The sequence below is a fragment of the Chrysemys picta genome, chromosome 24, assembly GCF_011386835.1.
Source record: "Chrysemys picta bellii isolate R12L10 chromosome 24, ASM1138683v2, whole genome shotgun sequence".
In the NCBI taxonomy this organism is placed as follows: Eukaryota; Metazoa; Chordata; order Testudines; family Emydidae; genus Chrysemys; species Chrysemys picta.
Window position 1 is genome coordinate 4289187 of NC_088814.1, and position 13174 is coordinate 4302360.

The 13174-nt window shown below is 53.9% G+C and overlaps 1 non-coding gene across 1 annotated transcript; it reads left to right on the forward strand.

Moving 5' to 3' along the window:
• Positions 1-10603: 10603 nt before the first annotated feature.
• Positions 10604-10675, forward strand: TRNAC-GCA (transfer RNA cysteine (anticodon GCA)). Its single transcript has one exon. It is a non-coding gene; the product is annotated as a tRNA-Cys (tRNA).
• The last annotated feature ends 2499 nt before the right edge of the window (positions 10676-13174 follow it).

Sequence of the window (13174 nt, forward strand, 5' to 3'; positions counted from 1 at the left end):
GGAGTGATTGCAGGTCGGGGTGACGCAGCCGGCCGTGGTTCTGCGTGATGAGATCCGGATACAACGGAAGCGGGATCGGTGTCTGAACCGAGAGTTCCAGCAGCGTGGTGTACCAATGTTGTCTCGGCCACGCTGGAGCGATCAGAATCACCTGTGCCTGGTCTCTGCGCAATTTGAGCAGTACCTTGTGGACCAGAGGAAACGGAGGGAAGGCATAAAACAGGTGGTCTTTCCAGGGAAGGAGAAACGCATCCGAGAGGGAGCCTGGGGCTCGACCTTGCAGGGAGCAGAACACGTGGCACTTCCTGTTGTCTCGAGATGCAAACAGGTCTATCTGGGGAAACCCCCACTTCTGGAAGACGGAATGTATGATGTCCGGACGGATAGACCACTCGTGCGTTTGAAAGGACCTGCTGAGTCGGTCCGCTAAAGTGTTCTGGACTCCAGGGAGGAACGATGCCGTGAGATGGATTGAGTGGGCGATGCAGAAGTCCCACAGGCGAATGGCCTCTTGGCATAGAATTGACGAACGTGCTCCTCCTTGCTTGTTGATGTAAAACATGGCCGTGGTGTTGTCGGTGAGAACTAACACACAGCGGCCACGTAGGAGATTGAGAAATGCCTGGCACGCCAGGCGCACCGCCATCAGTTCCCGAACATTGATGTGTAGGGCTAGCTGAGGTGCAGTCCACAGGCCCTGGGTATGGTGCTCGTTGAGATGGGCGCCCCAACCCAGAGATGAAGCGTCTGTGACCAGGTGCAGAGAGGGTTGTGGGGCGTGAAACGGCATCCCCTCGCAAACCACATTGTGATCTAGCCACCATGTGAGGGAGGTCAGGACCGAGTTCGGGATTGTGACCACCATATTCAGGCTGTCCCGATGTGGGCGGTATATTGATGACACCCAGGTCTGGAGTGGGCGAAGCCGAAGTCTGGCATGCCTGGTTACGTACGTGCAGGAAGCCATGTGACCCAGCAGGGTAAGGCATGACCTCACCGTGGTAGTTGGGAAGGCCTTGAGTCCTTGGATGAGGCTCGTGATGGTGCAAAAGCGATTGTCTGGCAGGATGGCTTGTGCGCGTCTGGAGTCTAGAACCGCACCGATGAATTCTATTCTCTGGGTAGGTTCTAGAGTGGATTTGTCCTTGTTGAGTAGGATACCCAACTTGTTGAATGTGCGCACTATTATGTGGACGTGATCGCGAACTTGTTCTTTGGTGCGACCGCGTACCAGCCAGTCGTCTAGGTACGGGAACACCTGTATCCCTTGCCGACGAAGGTACGCTGCCACGACAGCCATACATTTCGTGAACACCCGTGGGGCCGAGGATAGGCCGAAGGGAAGGACTGCAAATTGGTAGTGCACCCTGTTTACCACGAATCGCAGGAAGCGTCTGTGAGGCGTGTAAATAGCAATGTGAAAGTATGCGTCTTTCATGTCGAGGGCGGCGAACCAGTCTCCAGGATCGAGGGAAGGGAATAATGGCCCCCAGAGAGACCATGCGGAACTTCAACTTTACTACGAATTTGTTGAGTCCGCGCAAGTCCAAGATGGGTCGCAGACCTCCTTTGGACTTGGGGATGAGGAAATAACGGGAGTAGAATCCCCTGCCCCTTAATTCCACTGGAACCTCCTCTATGGCCCCCATAGCGAGGAGCGTAGAAACTTCCTGTATAAGAAGTTGCTCGTGAGAAGGGTCCCTGAAGAGGGACGGGGAAGGGGGGGAGGAGGGGGGGATAGAAGAAAACTGGATAGCGTATCCCCTCTCCACCGTGCGGAGGACCCAACGGTCCGAAGTTATAAGGGACCAAGCACGGTGGAAGTGGGAGAGGCGATCCCGAAAGGAGGGGGCTGGATCCTGGGGGATGACTGGGGCGCCGTCCTCGACCGCACCTTCAAAAGTTCTGCCTGGGGCCTGAAGGTGGTCGAGGTGGCCCCTGGTTCTGGCCGGGTTGAGGGCCGGTCCACCTTCTTCTACCACCTCGCCCTCGCCTCCGGGCCGAGTCTTGTCTCTGACGAGGCGGGGGGGGGTAGAAGCGCTGAGGTTGCGGCCTAAATGGCCTGCGCTGGGGGCCCACAACATGCATCCCCAGGGAGCGCATGATTGTTCTCGAGTCCTTGAGGCTCTGCAGGCGGGAATCCGTCTTATCCGAGAACAATCCATGCCCCTCAAAAGGCAGATCTTGTAGGGTTTGCTGCAGCTCCGGAGGCAAACCCGAAACCTGAAGCCAGGAGATCCTGCGCATAGCGATGCCCGAAGCCAGGGTCCTCGCCGCTGAGTCTGCAATGTCCAAGGAGGCCTGCAAGGAGGTCCGAGCCACCTTCTTGCCCTCCTCTACCATGGCTCCAAACTCTTCCCTGGACTCTTGGGGAATCAACTCCTTAAACTTCCCCATAGAGTTCCAGGAGTTGAAATTGTAGCGGCTCAGTAACGCCTGTTGGTTCGCCGCTCTCAGTTGTAGCCCTCCGGCTGAGTAGACCTTACGGCCAAACAGGTCGAGCCGCTTAGCCTCTTTTGATTTAGGCGCTGCAGCCTGCTGGCCGTGGCGCTCTCGTGCATTCACTGATTCCACCACCAGTGAGCACGGTTGGGGGTGGGTGTACAAGTACCCATAGTCCTTAGAGGGGACAAAGTATTTTCTTTCCACCCCTCTCGCTGTGGGTGGAATGGAGGCAGGAGTTTGCCATATCGTATCCGCATTCGATTGGATCGTGCGGATCAGAGGTAACGCCACCCTCGATGGGGCATCTGCTCCAAGGATGTTCACGATCGGGTCGTGCACCTCCACTATCTCCTCCGCCTGCAGGTCCATATTACGGGCCATCCTACGCAGGAGATCCTGGTGAGCCCGAAGATCTATCGGAGGGGGACCCGTACATGAAGTGCCCGCCACTGCCTCGTCCGGAGAGGAGGAAGAGGATGCCTCCGGTGGTACCGGATCCAAGGGGGGGTCCTGATCCCCTTGCTCTTGGGCCGGGGCATCACCTGCACTTGGGTCCCTGGTGTCGGGTGGCGTGGACACCGAAGCCTCCATGCCTCCTGGCGGAGGCCGAGAGATGGTGGATTCTGGGGCCCTTCTAACCGAGTGACCCGAGCGAGAGGTCGATGGTATTGGAGCCCCTTGTTCTTGGTGGTATGCCCACGGGGTCCAAAACGACCAGTGAGATGGTCCATGAGATTGGTCCTCTGCCATCTCCTGCCAGTGGCCGAAATTTTGTTCATCGGCGCGCCCTTGAGGGGGGTATGCCGATCTCGACAAGTCCTCCGAGGAGCGAGACACCGATCTAGACGGCCATGGCGGTGCCGAGAGAGATGAAACCATCCCGGTGGGCTGCGGTGCCGCACGGTGCCGGTCCGGAGATGATCTATCTCCGCGCGGTGCCGGCGATCGGTGCCGGGACCGCGACCGGTGCCGATGACCTCGTCGGTGCCGGGAGTCGGATCTGGACCTCGACGAGGACCTGGAGTATGCCCGGTGCCGGGAGCGACCCCTCGACGTCGAGCGCCGACCGTAGCGGTGCCGAGAACTACGTCTCGACGTTGATCGGTGCCGACGATCATAGCGGTGCCGAGACGTAGAGCGGTGCCGCGAAGTAGATCTTGGCCGCGAGTACGATCGGTGCCGAGACGATATTCGGCGCCGGGACTGCGAGCGGCGTGGGGACCTGCTTCGGGACCTGGACCGGTGCCGAGGTTCCAGCCCCTGTGATGGTGGGCGCATCAAAGCAGGTTTCCCCCTCGACTGGACCGGGCGAGTCAACGGTGCAGTCGGTGCCGGTGGCTGAGGCGGTGCCGGCTCCGTGAGAGCTATTAAGTCTCTCGCCGCCGCGAAGGTCTCTGGAGTCGACGGGAGGCACTGTATCACCGCCGGCCTGGGGGGAGACGCTATTTGCACCGGACTCAACGGCCTCGGCGCCGGAGTCGACGGTGCCGGAGGCAACTGTTTCCGTTGCTCCACCGGTGGACGCGGCTCTACCCCCGACACTGGGGGAGCTGGCGTCTTCGGCACTGATGTCCCCGTCTTATGGGCTTTTTTATGCCCTGGGGATAAGGACCGGCGCCGAGGCACTTGCTGTGTCTGCGGTGCCGACGAGGTCCGGTGCCGGGGAGGCTTGTCTGACGCCACTCGCGTGGTCGTCGCAGCCGGTGCCGCCGGGGCACTGCGCACCGAGGTGCTAGGTGCCGGGGCCTTGCTCGTGGAAGGAGCGTCCGGGCTAAGAGCCGCCTCCATCAGAAGTTGCCTGAGCCGAAAGTCCCGCTCCTTCTTCGTTCTCGGACGAAAGGCCTTACAGATTTTACACTTGTCTGTCTGGTGTGACTCTCCCAGGCACTTCAGACAAGATTCGTGCGGGTCGCTCGTGGGCATAGGTTTAGCGCAGGAGGCGCACAGCTTGAAGCCGGGAGCGTTGGGCATGAGCCCGGCCCCGCGGCCGGGGGAGAAAGGGGGGAGACGACCCCCTTAACCCCCTGGACTATTTAGAACAACTTTACAACTACTTAACTAACTTACAACAAACTCTAAGACTATAACTATAACTACAACTATGATACAACAATAAAAGCTAGGGAAAGTGGAGAACAGCTAAGCAGCGCTCCACAGTTCCAACGACCGTCAGGGGCGGTAAGAAGGAACTGAGGGGGCGCCGGGTCGGCTGGGGTATATATTCAGCGCCATGAAGGCGCCACTCTAGGGGGCTCCACAGCCGACCCGCCGGTGTTGCTAGGGTAAAAATCTTCCGACGATCGTGCACGCGGCGCGCACACACCTAATGGAATGGATATGAGCAAGCACTCGAAGAAGAATTAATAGCTCTCACGGAGCCGGCACCGCCTCAACCACCGGCACCGACGGCACCGTTGACTCGTCCGGTCCAGTCGAGGGGGAAACCTGCCTTGATGCGCCCTCCATCACAAGGGCTGGAACCTCGGCACCGATCCAGGTCCCGAAGCAGGTCCCCACGCCGCTCGCAGTCCCGGCACCGAGTATCGTCTCGGCACCGGTCGTACTCGCGGCCAAGATCTTCTTCGCGGCACCGCTCTACGTCTCGGCACCGCTATGATCGTCGGCACCGATCAACGTCGAGACGTAGTTCTCGGCACCGCCACGGTCGACGCTCGACGTCGAGGGGCCGCTCCCGGCACCGGGCATACTCCGGGTCCTCGTCGAGGTCCAGATCCGACTCCCGGCACCGACGAGGTCATCGGCACCGGTCGCGGTCCCGGCACCGATCGCCGGCACCGCGCAGAGATAGGTCATCTCCAGACCGGCACCGTGCGGCACCACAGCCCACGGGGCTCGTTTCATCTCTCGCGGCACCGCCATGGCCGTCAAGATCGGTGTCTCGCTCCTCGGAGGACCTGTCGAGATCGGCATATCCCCCTCAAGGGCAAGCCGAGGAACGAAACTTGGGCCATTGGCAGGAGATGGCAGAGGACCACTCTCATGGACCATCTCACTGGTCGTTTTGGACCCCGTGGGCGTACCATCAGGCGCAAGGGGCTCCAATAGCTTCGACCTCTCGCTCGGGTCACTCCGTTAGAAGGGCCCCGGAGTCCACCATCTCTCGGCCTCCGCCAGGGGGCATGGAGGCTTCAGTGTCCACACCACCCGACATGGACCCAAGTGCAGGTGATGCCCCGGCCCAAGAGCAGGGGGATCAGGACCCCCCCTTGGATCCAGTGCCACCGGAGGCATCCTCTTCCTCCTCTCCGGATGAGGCAGTGGCGGGCACTTCCTGTACGGGTCCCCCTCCGATAGATCTTCGGGCTCACCAGGATCTCCTGCGTAGGATGGCCCGTAACATGGACCTACAGGTGGAAGAGATACTGGAGGTTCACGACCCGATCGTGAATATCCTTGGAGCAGATGCCCCATCGAGGGTGGCGTTACCTCTGATCCGCACGATCCAAACAAATGCGGATACGATATGGCAAACTCCTGCCTCCATTCCACCCACAGCGAGAGGGGTGGAAAGAAAATACTTTGTCCCGTCTAAGGACTGTGGGTACTTGTATACCCACCCCCAACCGTGTTCACTGGTGGTGGAATCAGTGAATGCACGAGAGCGCCACGGCCAGCAGGCTGCAGCGCCTAAATCAAAAGAGGCTAAGCGGCTCGATCTGTTTGGCCGCAAGGTTTACTCAGCCGGAGGGCTACAACTTAGAGCGGCGAACCAACAGGCGCTACTGAGCCGCTACAATTTCAACTCCTGGAACTCTATGGGGAAGTTTAAGGAGTTGATTCCCCAAGAGTCCAGGGAGGAGTTTGGAGCCGTGGTAGAGGAGGGCAAGAAGGTGGCTCGGACCTCCTTGCAAGCCTCCTTGGACATTGCAGACTCAGCGGCGAGGACCCTGGCTTCGGGTATCGCTATGCGCAGGATCTCCTGGCTTCAGGTTTCGGGTTTGCCTCCGGAGCTGCAGCAAACCCTACAAGATCTGCCTTTTGAGGGGCATGGATTGTTCTCGGATAAGACGGACTCTCGCCTGCAGAGCCTCAAGGACTCGAGAACAATCATGCGCTCCCTGGGGATGCATGTTGTGGGCCCCCAGCGCAGGCCGTTTAGGCCGCAGCCTCAGCGCTTCTACCCCCCCCCCGCCTCGTCAGAGACAGGACTCGGCCCGGAGGCGAGGGCGAGGTGGTAGAAGAAGGTGGACCGGCCCTCAACCTGGCCAGAACCAGGGGCCACCTAGACCACCTTCAGGCCCCAGGCAGAACTTTTGAAGGTGCGGTCGAGGACGGCGCCCCACTCATCCCCCAGGATCCAGCCCCCTCCTTTCGGGACCGCCTCTCCCACTTCCACCGTGCTTGGTCCCTTATAACTTCGGACCGTTGGGTCCTCCGCACGGTGGAGAGGGGATACGCTATCCAGTTTTCTTCATTTCCCCCCTCCTCCCCCCCTTCCCCGTCCCTCTTCAGGGACCCTTCTCACGAGCAACTTCTTATACAGGAAGTCTCTACGCTCCTCGCCATGGGGGCTATAGAGGAGGTTCCAGTGGATTTAAGGGGCAGGGGATTCTATTCCCGTTACTTCCTCATCCCCAAGTCCAAAGGAGGTCTGCGACCCATCTTGGACTTGCGCGGACTCAACAAATTCGTAGTAAAGTTGAAGTTCCGCATGGTCTCTCTGGGGGCCATTATCCCTTCCCTCGATCCTGGAGACTGGTTTGCCGCCCTCGACATGAAAGACGCATACTTTCACATTGCTATTTACCCGCCTCACAGACGCTTCCTCCGATTCGTGGTAAACAGGGTGCACTACCAATTTGCAGTCCTTCCCTTCGGCCTATCTTCGGCCCCACGGGTCTTCACGAAATGTATGGCTGTCGTGGCAGCGTACCTTCGTCGGCAAGGGATACAAGTGTTCCCGTACCTAGACGACTGGCTGGTACGCGGTCGCACCAAGGAACAAGTTCGCGATCACGTCCACATAATAGTGCGCACATTCAACAAGTTGGGTATCCTACTCAACAAGGACAAATCCACTCTAGAACCTACCCAGAGAATAGAATTCATCGGTGCGGTTCTAGACTCCAGACGCGCACAAGCCATCCTGCCAGACAATCGCTTTTGCACCATCACGAGCCTCATCCAAGGACTCAAGGCCTTCCCAACTACCACGGTGAGGTCGTGCCTTACCCTGCTGGGTCACATGGCTTCCTGCACGTACGTAACCAGGCATGCCAGACTTCGGCTTCGCCCACTCCAGACCTGGGTGTCATCAATATACCGCCCACATCGGGACAGCCTGAATATGGTGGTCACAATCCCGAACTCGGTCCTGACCTCCCTCACATGGTGGCTAGATCACAATGTGGTTTGCGAAGGGATGCCGTTTCACGCCCCACAACCCTCTCTGCATCTGGTCACAGACGCTTCATCTCTGGGTTGGGGCGCCCATCTCAACGAGCACCATACCCAGGGCCTGTGGACTGCACCTCAGCTAGCCCTACACATCAATGTTCGGGAACTGATGGCGGTGCGCCTGGCGTGCCAGGCATTTCTCAATCTCCTACGGGGCCGCTGTGTGTTAGTTCTCACCGACAACACCACGGCCATGTTTTACATCAACAAGCAAGGAGGAGCACGTTCGTCAATTCTATGCCAAGAGGCCATTCGCCTGTGGGACTTCTGCATCGCCCACTCAATCCATCTCACGGCATCGTTCCTCCCTGGAGTCCAGAACACTTTAGCGGACCGACTCAGCAGGTCCTTTCAAACGCACGAGTGGTCTATCCGTCCGGACATCATACATTCCGTCTTCCAGAAGTGGGGGTTTCCCCAGATAGACCTGTTTGCATCTCGAGACAACAGGAAGTGCCACGTGTTCTGCTCCCTGCAAGGTCGAGCCCCAGGCTCCCTCTCGGATGCGTTTCTCCTTCCCTGGAAAGACCACCTGTTTTATGCCTTCCCTCCGTTTCCTCTGGTCCACAAGGTACTGCTCAAATTGCGCAGAGACCAGGCACAGGTAATTCTGGTCGCTCCAGCGTGGCCGAGACAACATTGGTACACCACGCTGCTGGAACTCTCGGTTCAGACACCGATCCCGCTTCCGTTGTATCCGGATCTCATCACGCAGAACCACGGCCGGCTGCGTCACCCCGACCTGCAATCACTCCACCTCACGGCGTGGCTGCTCCATGGTTCACCCAGGCAGAGCAACAGTGTTCACACTCTGTCCAACAGATTCTGCTGAGCAGTAGGAAGCCTTCAACACGGACCACATACTTGGCCAAGTGGAAGCGGTTCTCCTGTTGGTGCGAACAACGAGCCACGTCCCCATTGCACGCACCTATTCCTCTTATTTTGGAATATCTCCTCTCCCTAAAACAGCAAGGGTTGGCGATATCTTCAATTAGAGTTCACCTGGCCGCTATATCGGCCTTCCATCCAGGGGAACTCGCGTCCTCGGTATTCTCTAACCCGATGGTCGTTAGATTCCTCAAGGGCTTAGACCGGATGTACCCACAACAACGTCAGCCCGTTCCGACGTGGGACCTCAACCTGGTTCTCTCCAAGCTCACAGGTCCTCCATTCGAGCCACTGGCCACCTGTTCACTTCTGTACCTGTCCTGGAAGACAGCCTTCCTCGTAGCCATCACCTCAGCAAGGCGCGTTTCTGAACTCAGGGCGCTTACATCCGAGCCCCCTTACACAGTTTTCCACAAGGATAAAGTGCAGCTTCGTCCACATCCTGCCTTTCTCCCTAAAGTGGTTTCTACATTTCATATCAACCAGGATATATTTCTCCCGGTTTTTCACCCTAAACCACACGCTACTCGCCAGGATCAACGTTTGCATTCCCTGGACGTGCGAAGGGCCCTGGCCTTCTATATTGACCGCACAAAGCACTTTAGGAAGACGACGCAACTCTTCGTTGCAGTGGCCGACCGAATGAAAGGATCACCGGTCTCCTCACAACGCCTATCCTCCTGGATTACGTCTTGCATCCGGACTTGCTACGACCTGGCAGGTGTCTCAGTACCACACCTCACCGCTCACTCCACGAGGGCCCAAGCTTCCTCGACGGCTTTCCTGGCGCAAGTTCCGATCCAGGACATTTGTAGAGCTGCGGTTTGGTCGTCAGTCCACACGTTTACGGCTCACTATGCACTAGTGCAGCAGTCCAGGGACGATGCTGCCTTCGGATCAGCAGTTTTGCACACAGCAATGTCTCACTCCGACCCCACCACCTAAGTTGGGCTTGGGAGTCACCTAATGGAATGGATATGAGCAAGCACTCGAAGAAGAAAAGACGGTTACTCACCGTTGTAACTGTTGTTCTTCGAGATGTGTTGCTCATATCCATTCCAAACCCGCCCTCCGTCCCCACTGTCGGAGTAGCCGGCAAGAAGGAACTGAGGGGGCGCCGGGTCGGCTGGGGTATATATTCAGCGCCATGAAGGCGCCACTCTAGGGGGCTCCACAGCCGACCCGCCGGTGTTGCTAGGGTAAAAATCTTCCGACGATCGTGCACGCGGCGCGCACACACCTAATGGAATGGATATGAGCAACACATCTCGAAGAACAACAGTTACAACGGTGAGTAACCGTCTTATATCAGGGTTGGAGGAGATCTCAGGAGGTATCTAGTCCAATCCCCTGCTCAAAGCAGGACCAACACCAAGTAAAGCAACCATACCCCACACCACAACTCCCCCACCTTCCACACCCACCCTGAATACATCTCCACATATAGTCACACATGTGCCATACGTCTCCACACACCAGCACACTCCAACACACCACATACCATACAACCAGCCCACATCCCCATCCCCATTCACACCCAAAACCTCACTCATCAGCCACACACATCCCTTTTCTGTAAATCTAACACACACACACACACACACACACACACACACACACCTCCCTCTGTGTAAGTTGAACACAACTTCTCACACAAACACACACACTCCTCCCTTCTCATGGTGAAAGACTCACACACTTAATATTCACATACAACTCTGTGACAGTGCATGACTAACACACTCAACACACACACACACACACACACACACCCTTCCTCCACTACCCAGAGATTGTTGACGCCAATCTGGTCGCATTCAAAAACCCTTTTAGACAAACTAAGATCGACAACGGGGGTATAGCTCAGTGGTAGAGCATTTGACTGCAGATCAAGAGGTCCCTGGTTCAAATCCGGGTGCCCCCTTGAAAGATTTTTGTGAATTCTTATTTGTAATCCTATTTAGAGTAAAGCATAATTTTTGCACGTATTGAGCAAAAGAAAAAAACTAAACCTATAGTTTCTACTGCAAAAATTATTTAACGTCAATGAGTCAGTTACTGGTGCAGACAGGCCTGTTCAGCTTTCCTTTTTGCCCAGTAGAGGGGGTATGGCTCAATGACAGAGTATTTGCCTAGTATTGTAAAGAAATGTAGTTAAAATTCTGGGTGTGTAAGGAGAGCAGGTTTTTATTATTATAAAAAATAAGCTGTCTAGTGCCACAAATTTCCACAGCACTTTACAAGCACAGAGTAATGCGATTTCTATTTATATAATTTGTGTATCAGTCAGGAGGACCATATCTTGCATTCTCAAGACAATTGGCTAAATTATCCAATCATAATTTCTTTCTATAAGCTTGCTTAGCCATAGCTCTGGAGGTTTCTGCTTCAAATTGACATGTTATTTGCCGTAAACCCCTTTGAATTCCAGAATTGAGCTGTTTGGAAGTGTGAAATATAGATGCAAAAATTAGCATTTCATTCATGACTAAAATGAACCAGCTAGGACCCACCAAAATCAGACCCATTCCTTTGAACCACATTACATTTTGGGAATTAGGCTCATATGAGACCCAGAACCCCTGGTTTTGTGATTCCCAACCAAAGCCCCCACTAGCCAACATTTCTCAAAACCCCAATCAGTTTAAAATAGGCCACTTTCAGCAAGGTTTTTGTTTTTGTATGATAGTCTTCTATATAATAGCAGCATTGAATGGACACAGCAAAACTTCACACAAAGATAAGTGGAGGTTCCTCAGCATGAAATACCTTATTGTAATGAATTTTGTGTGCTTGTCCATGAGAAACAGCTGTGTAACGAACTGGCAGGTGCACACACACATATATACACACACATATCATCGCCCACTACTGGATGGAATCCAAACTGGTCATGCATCATAGGACCTGTACTGCTAACAGCTGATGGAGATGCTCACTGGCAGGCTATGGTTTTGAAGCAGAAGTATTCAAATTCGATCCTTGTTACTGCTGTGAATCTTGGAGTGCCCACAGTAGCAAGGGTGACCAGATAGCAAGTGTAAAAAATCGGGACGGGGTGGAGGGTAATAGGTGCCTATATACGAAAAAGCCCCAAAAATCAGGACTGTCCCTATAAAATCAGGACATCTGGTCATCCTACACGGTATGCAGCAAGAGTGACTACTCTGAAGTCCTAGTTAGCTATGAGTTTGTTACAATATTAGCCTTGCCTGCCATACATTGCCTTTTGTATGTCAGTTTTCCATATCCATGATCATATGTCATCAATCCTCCATTGCATAAATGTACATTCACAAGTTTTGTGCACCTGCTGACACAGCAGCGACAGCATGATACCTGTTGCATCCAGGCCTCATGGAGTCAATCTCATAAAAAGTTGGCAATGTTTGTCTTTTGTTCTCCCATAAGGATGGGAGGAGGCAGAGTCACCAAAAAAATTCAATCTTGTGCAAATGTGTCTAACCCCGGATTTAGCATTAAATAAATAAGTATTGTTAATTCTGTGCTGGTGAAGGGGTACCAGCCTACCGACCTTACAAACATACCAGGGTCACTGCTCTACCAACATTCCATGTTCCCTAACCTGTACTATCTAACCAGGCCTATCAACAGCTTTATAAAATCCCAAATTACAGTGGTATCAATATACACGCTAACAGCTAAGGACTCTAGCAACACAGGAGGAAATTAATCAAATTACAAAATGAGATGATGGATATACACTCTTTGCTCCATAGTGAGATTGTCAGTCATGAAACTTAATTTGTTTTGTGGGGTTTGGACTGAGATCGGGCTTAAATATTTGAAACTGTGTACTCAAAGGTTAGGCAGTGTCTCCAGTAGTAATTCAATACTGCTTTCTGGGAAATAAGTATTTAATTGACTGCTTATGCAATGAGATCTTCAGGGGGATAGAAAATGTAAAGACTTTGTATATATTTGTAAAGCGCCATGTACTCGGATAACATCATATAAGTGTTTTGTAATAATAACACTATTATTAAATGGACTTTAGCAGAAGAGAAATACTCCAATGTTCCAATATTTGATTAAGAATTTAATCATCTCTTTTTCAAAGCCTGATGCATGTACTACCTAAAACCTCTGTGAATTCTGACAAGCCCTGCTAAATATCAACGACAAAGCAAAAAACATGCTGGGGCCTGAAATTAGTGTTATGAAATACTGAATCATTGATCATTAAAATAGCCCATTAATAAGAGCTTAGTTAGCAATTAACCACGCTTTCTTACAAGTCCTGCCTTCTTGCAATTTTTGCTTTAATTAAAATAAATAAAATCACAACAAACTTCTATAAGATTTTATAATTGCTAACTTCATAATGATTAAATCGGGGTTGTTTAATTTCTCATAAATAGAACATCTGTACAGATATTGGAGTTTAGCTGTGCAAGGGTGG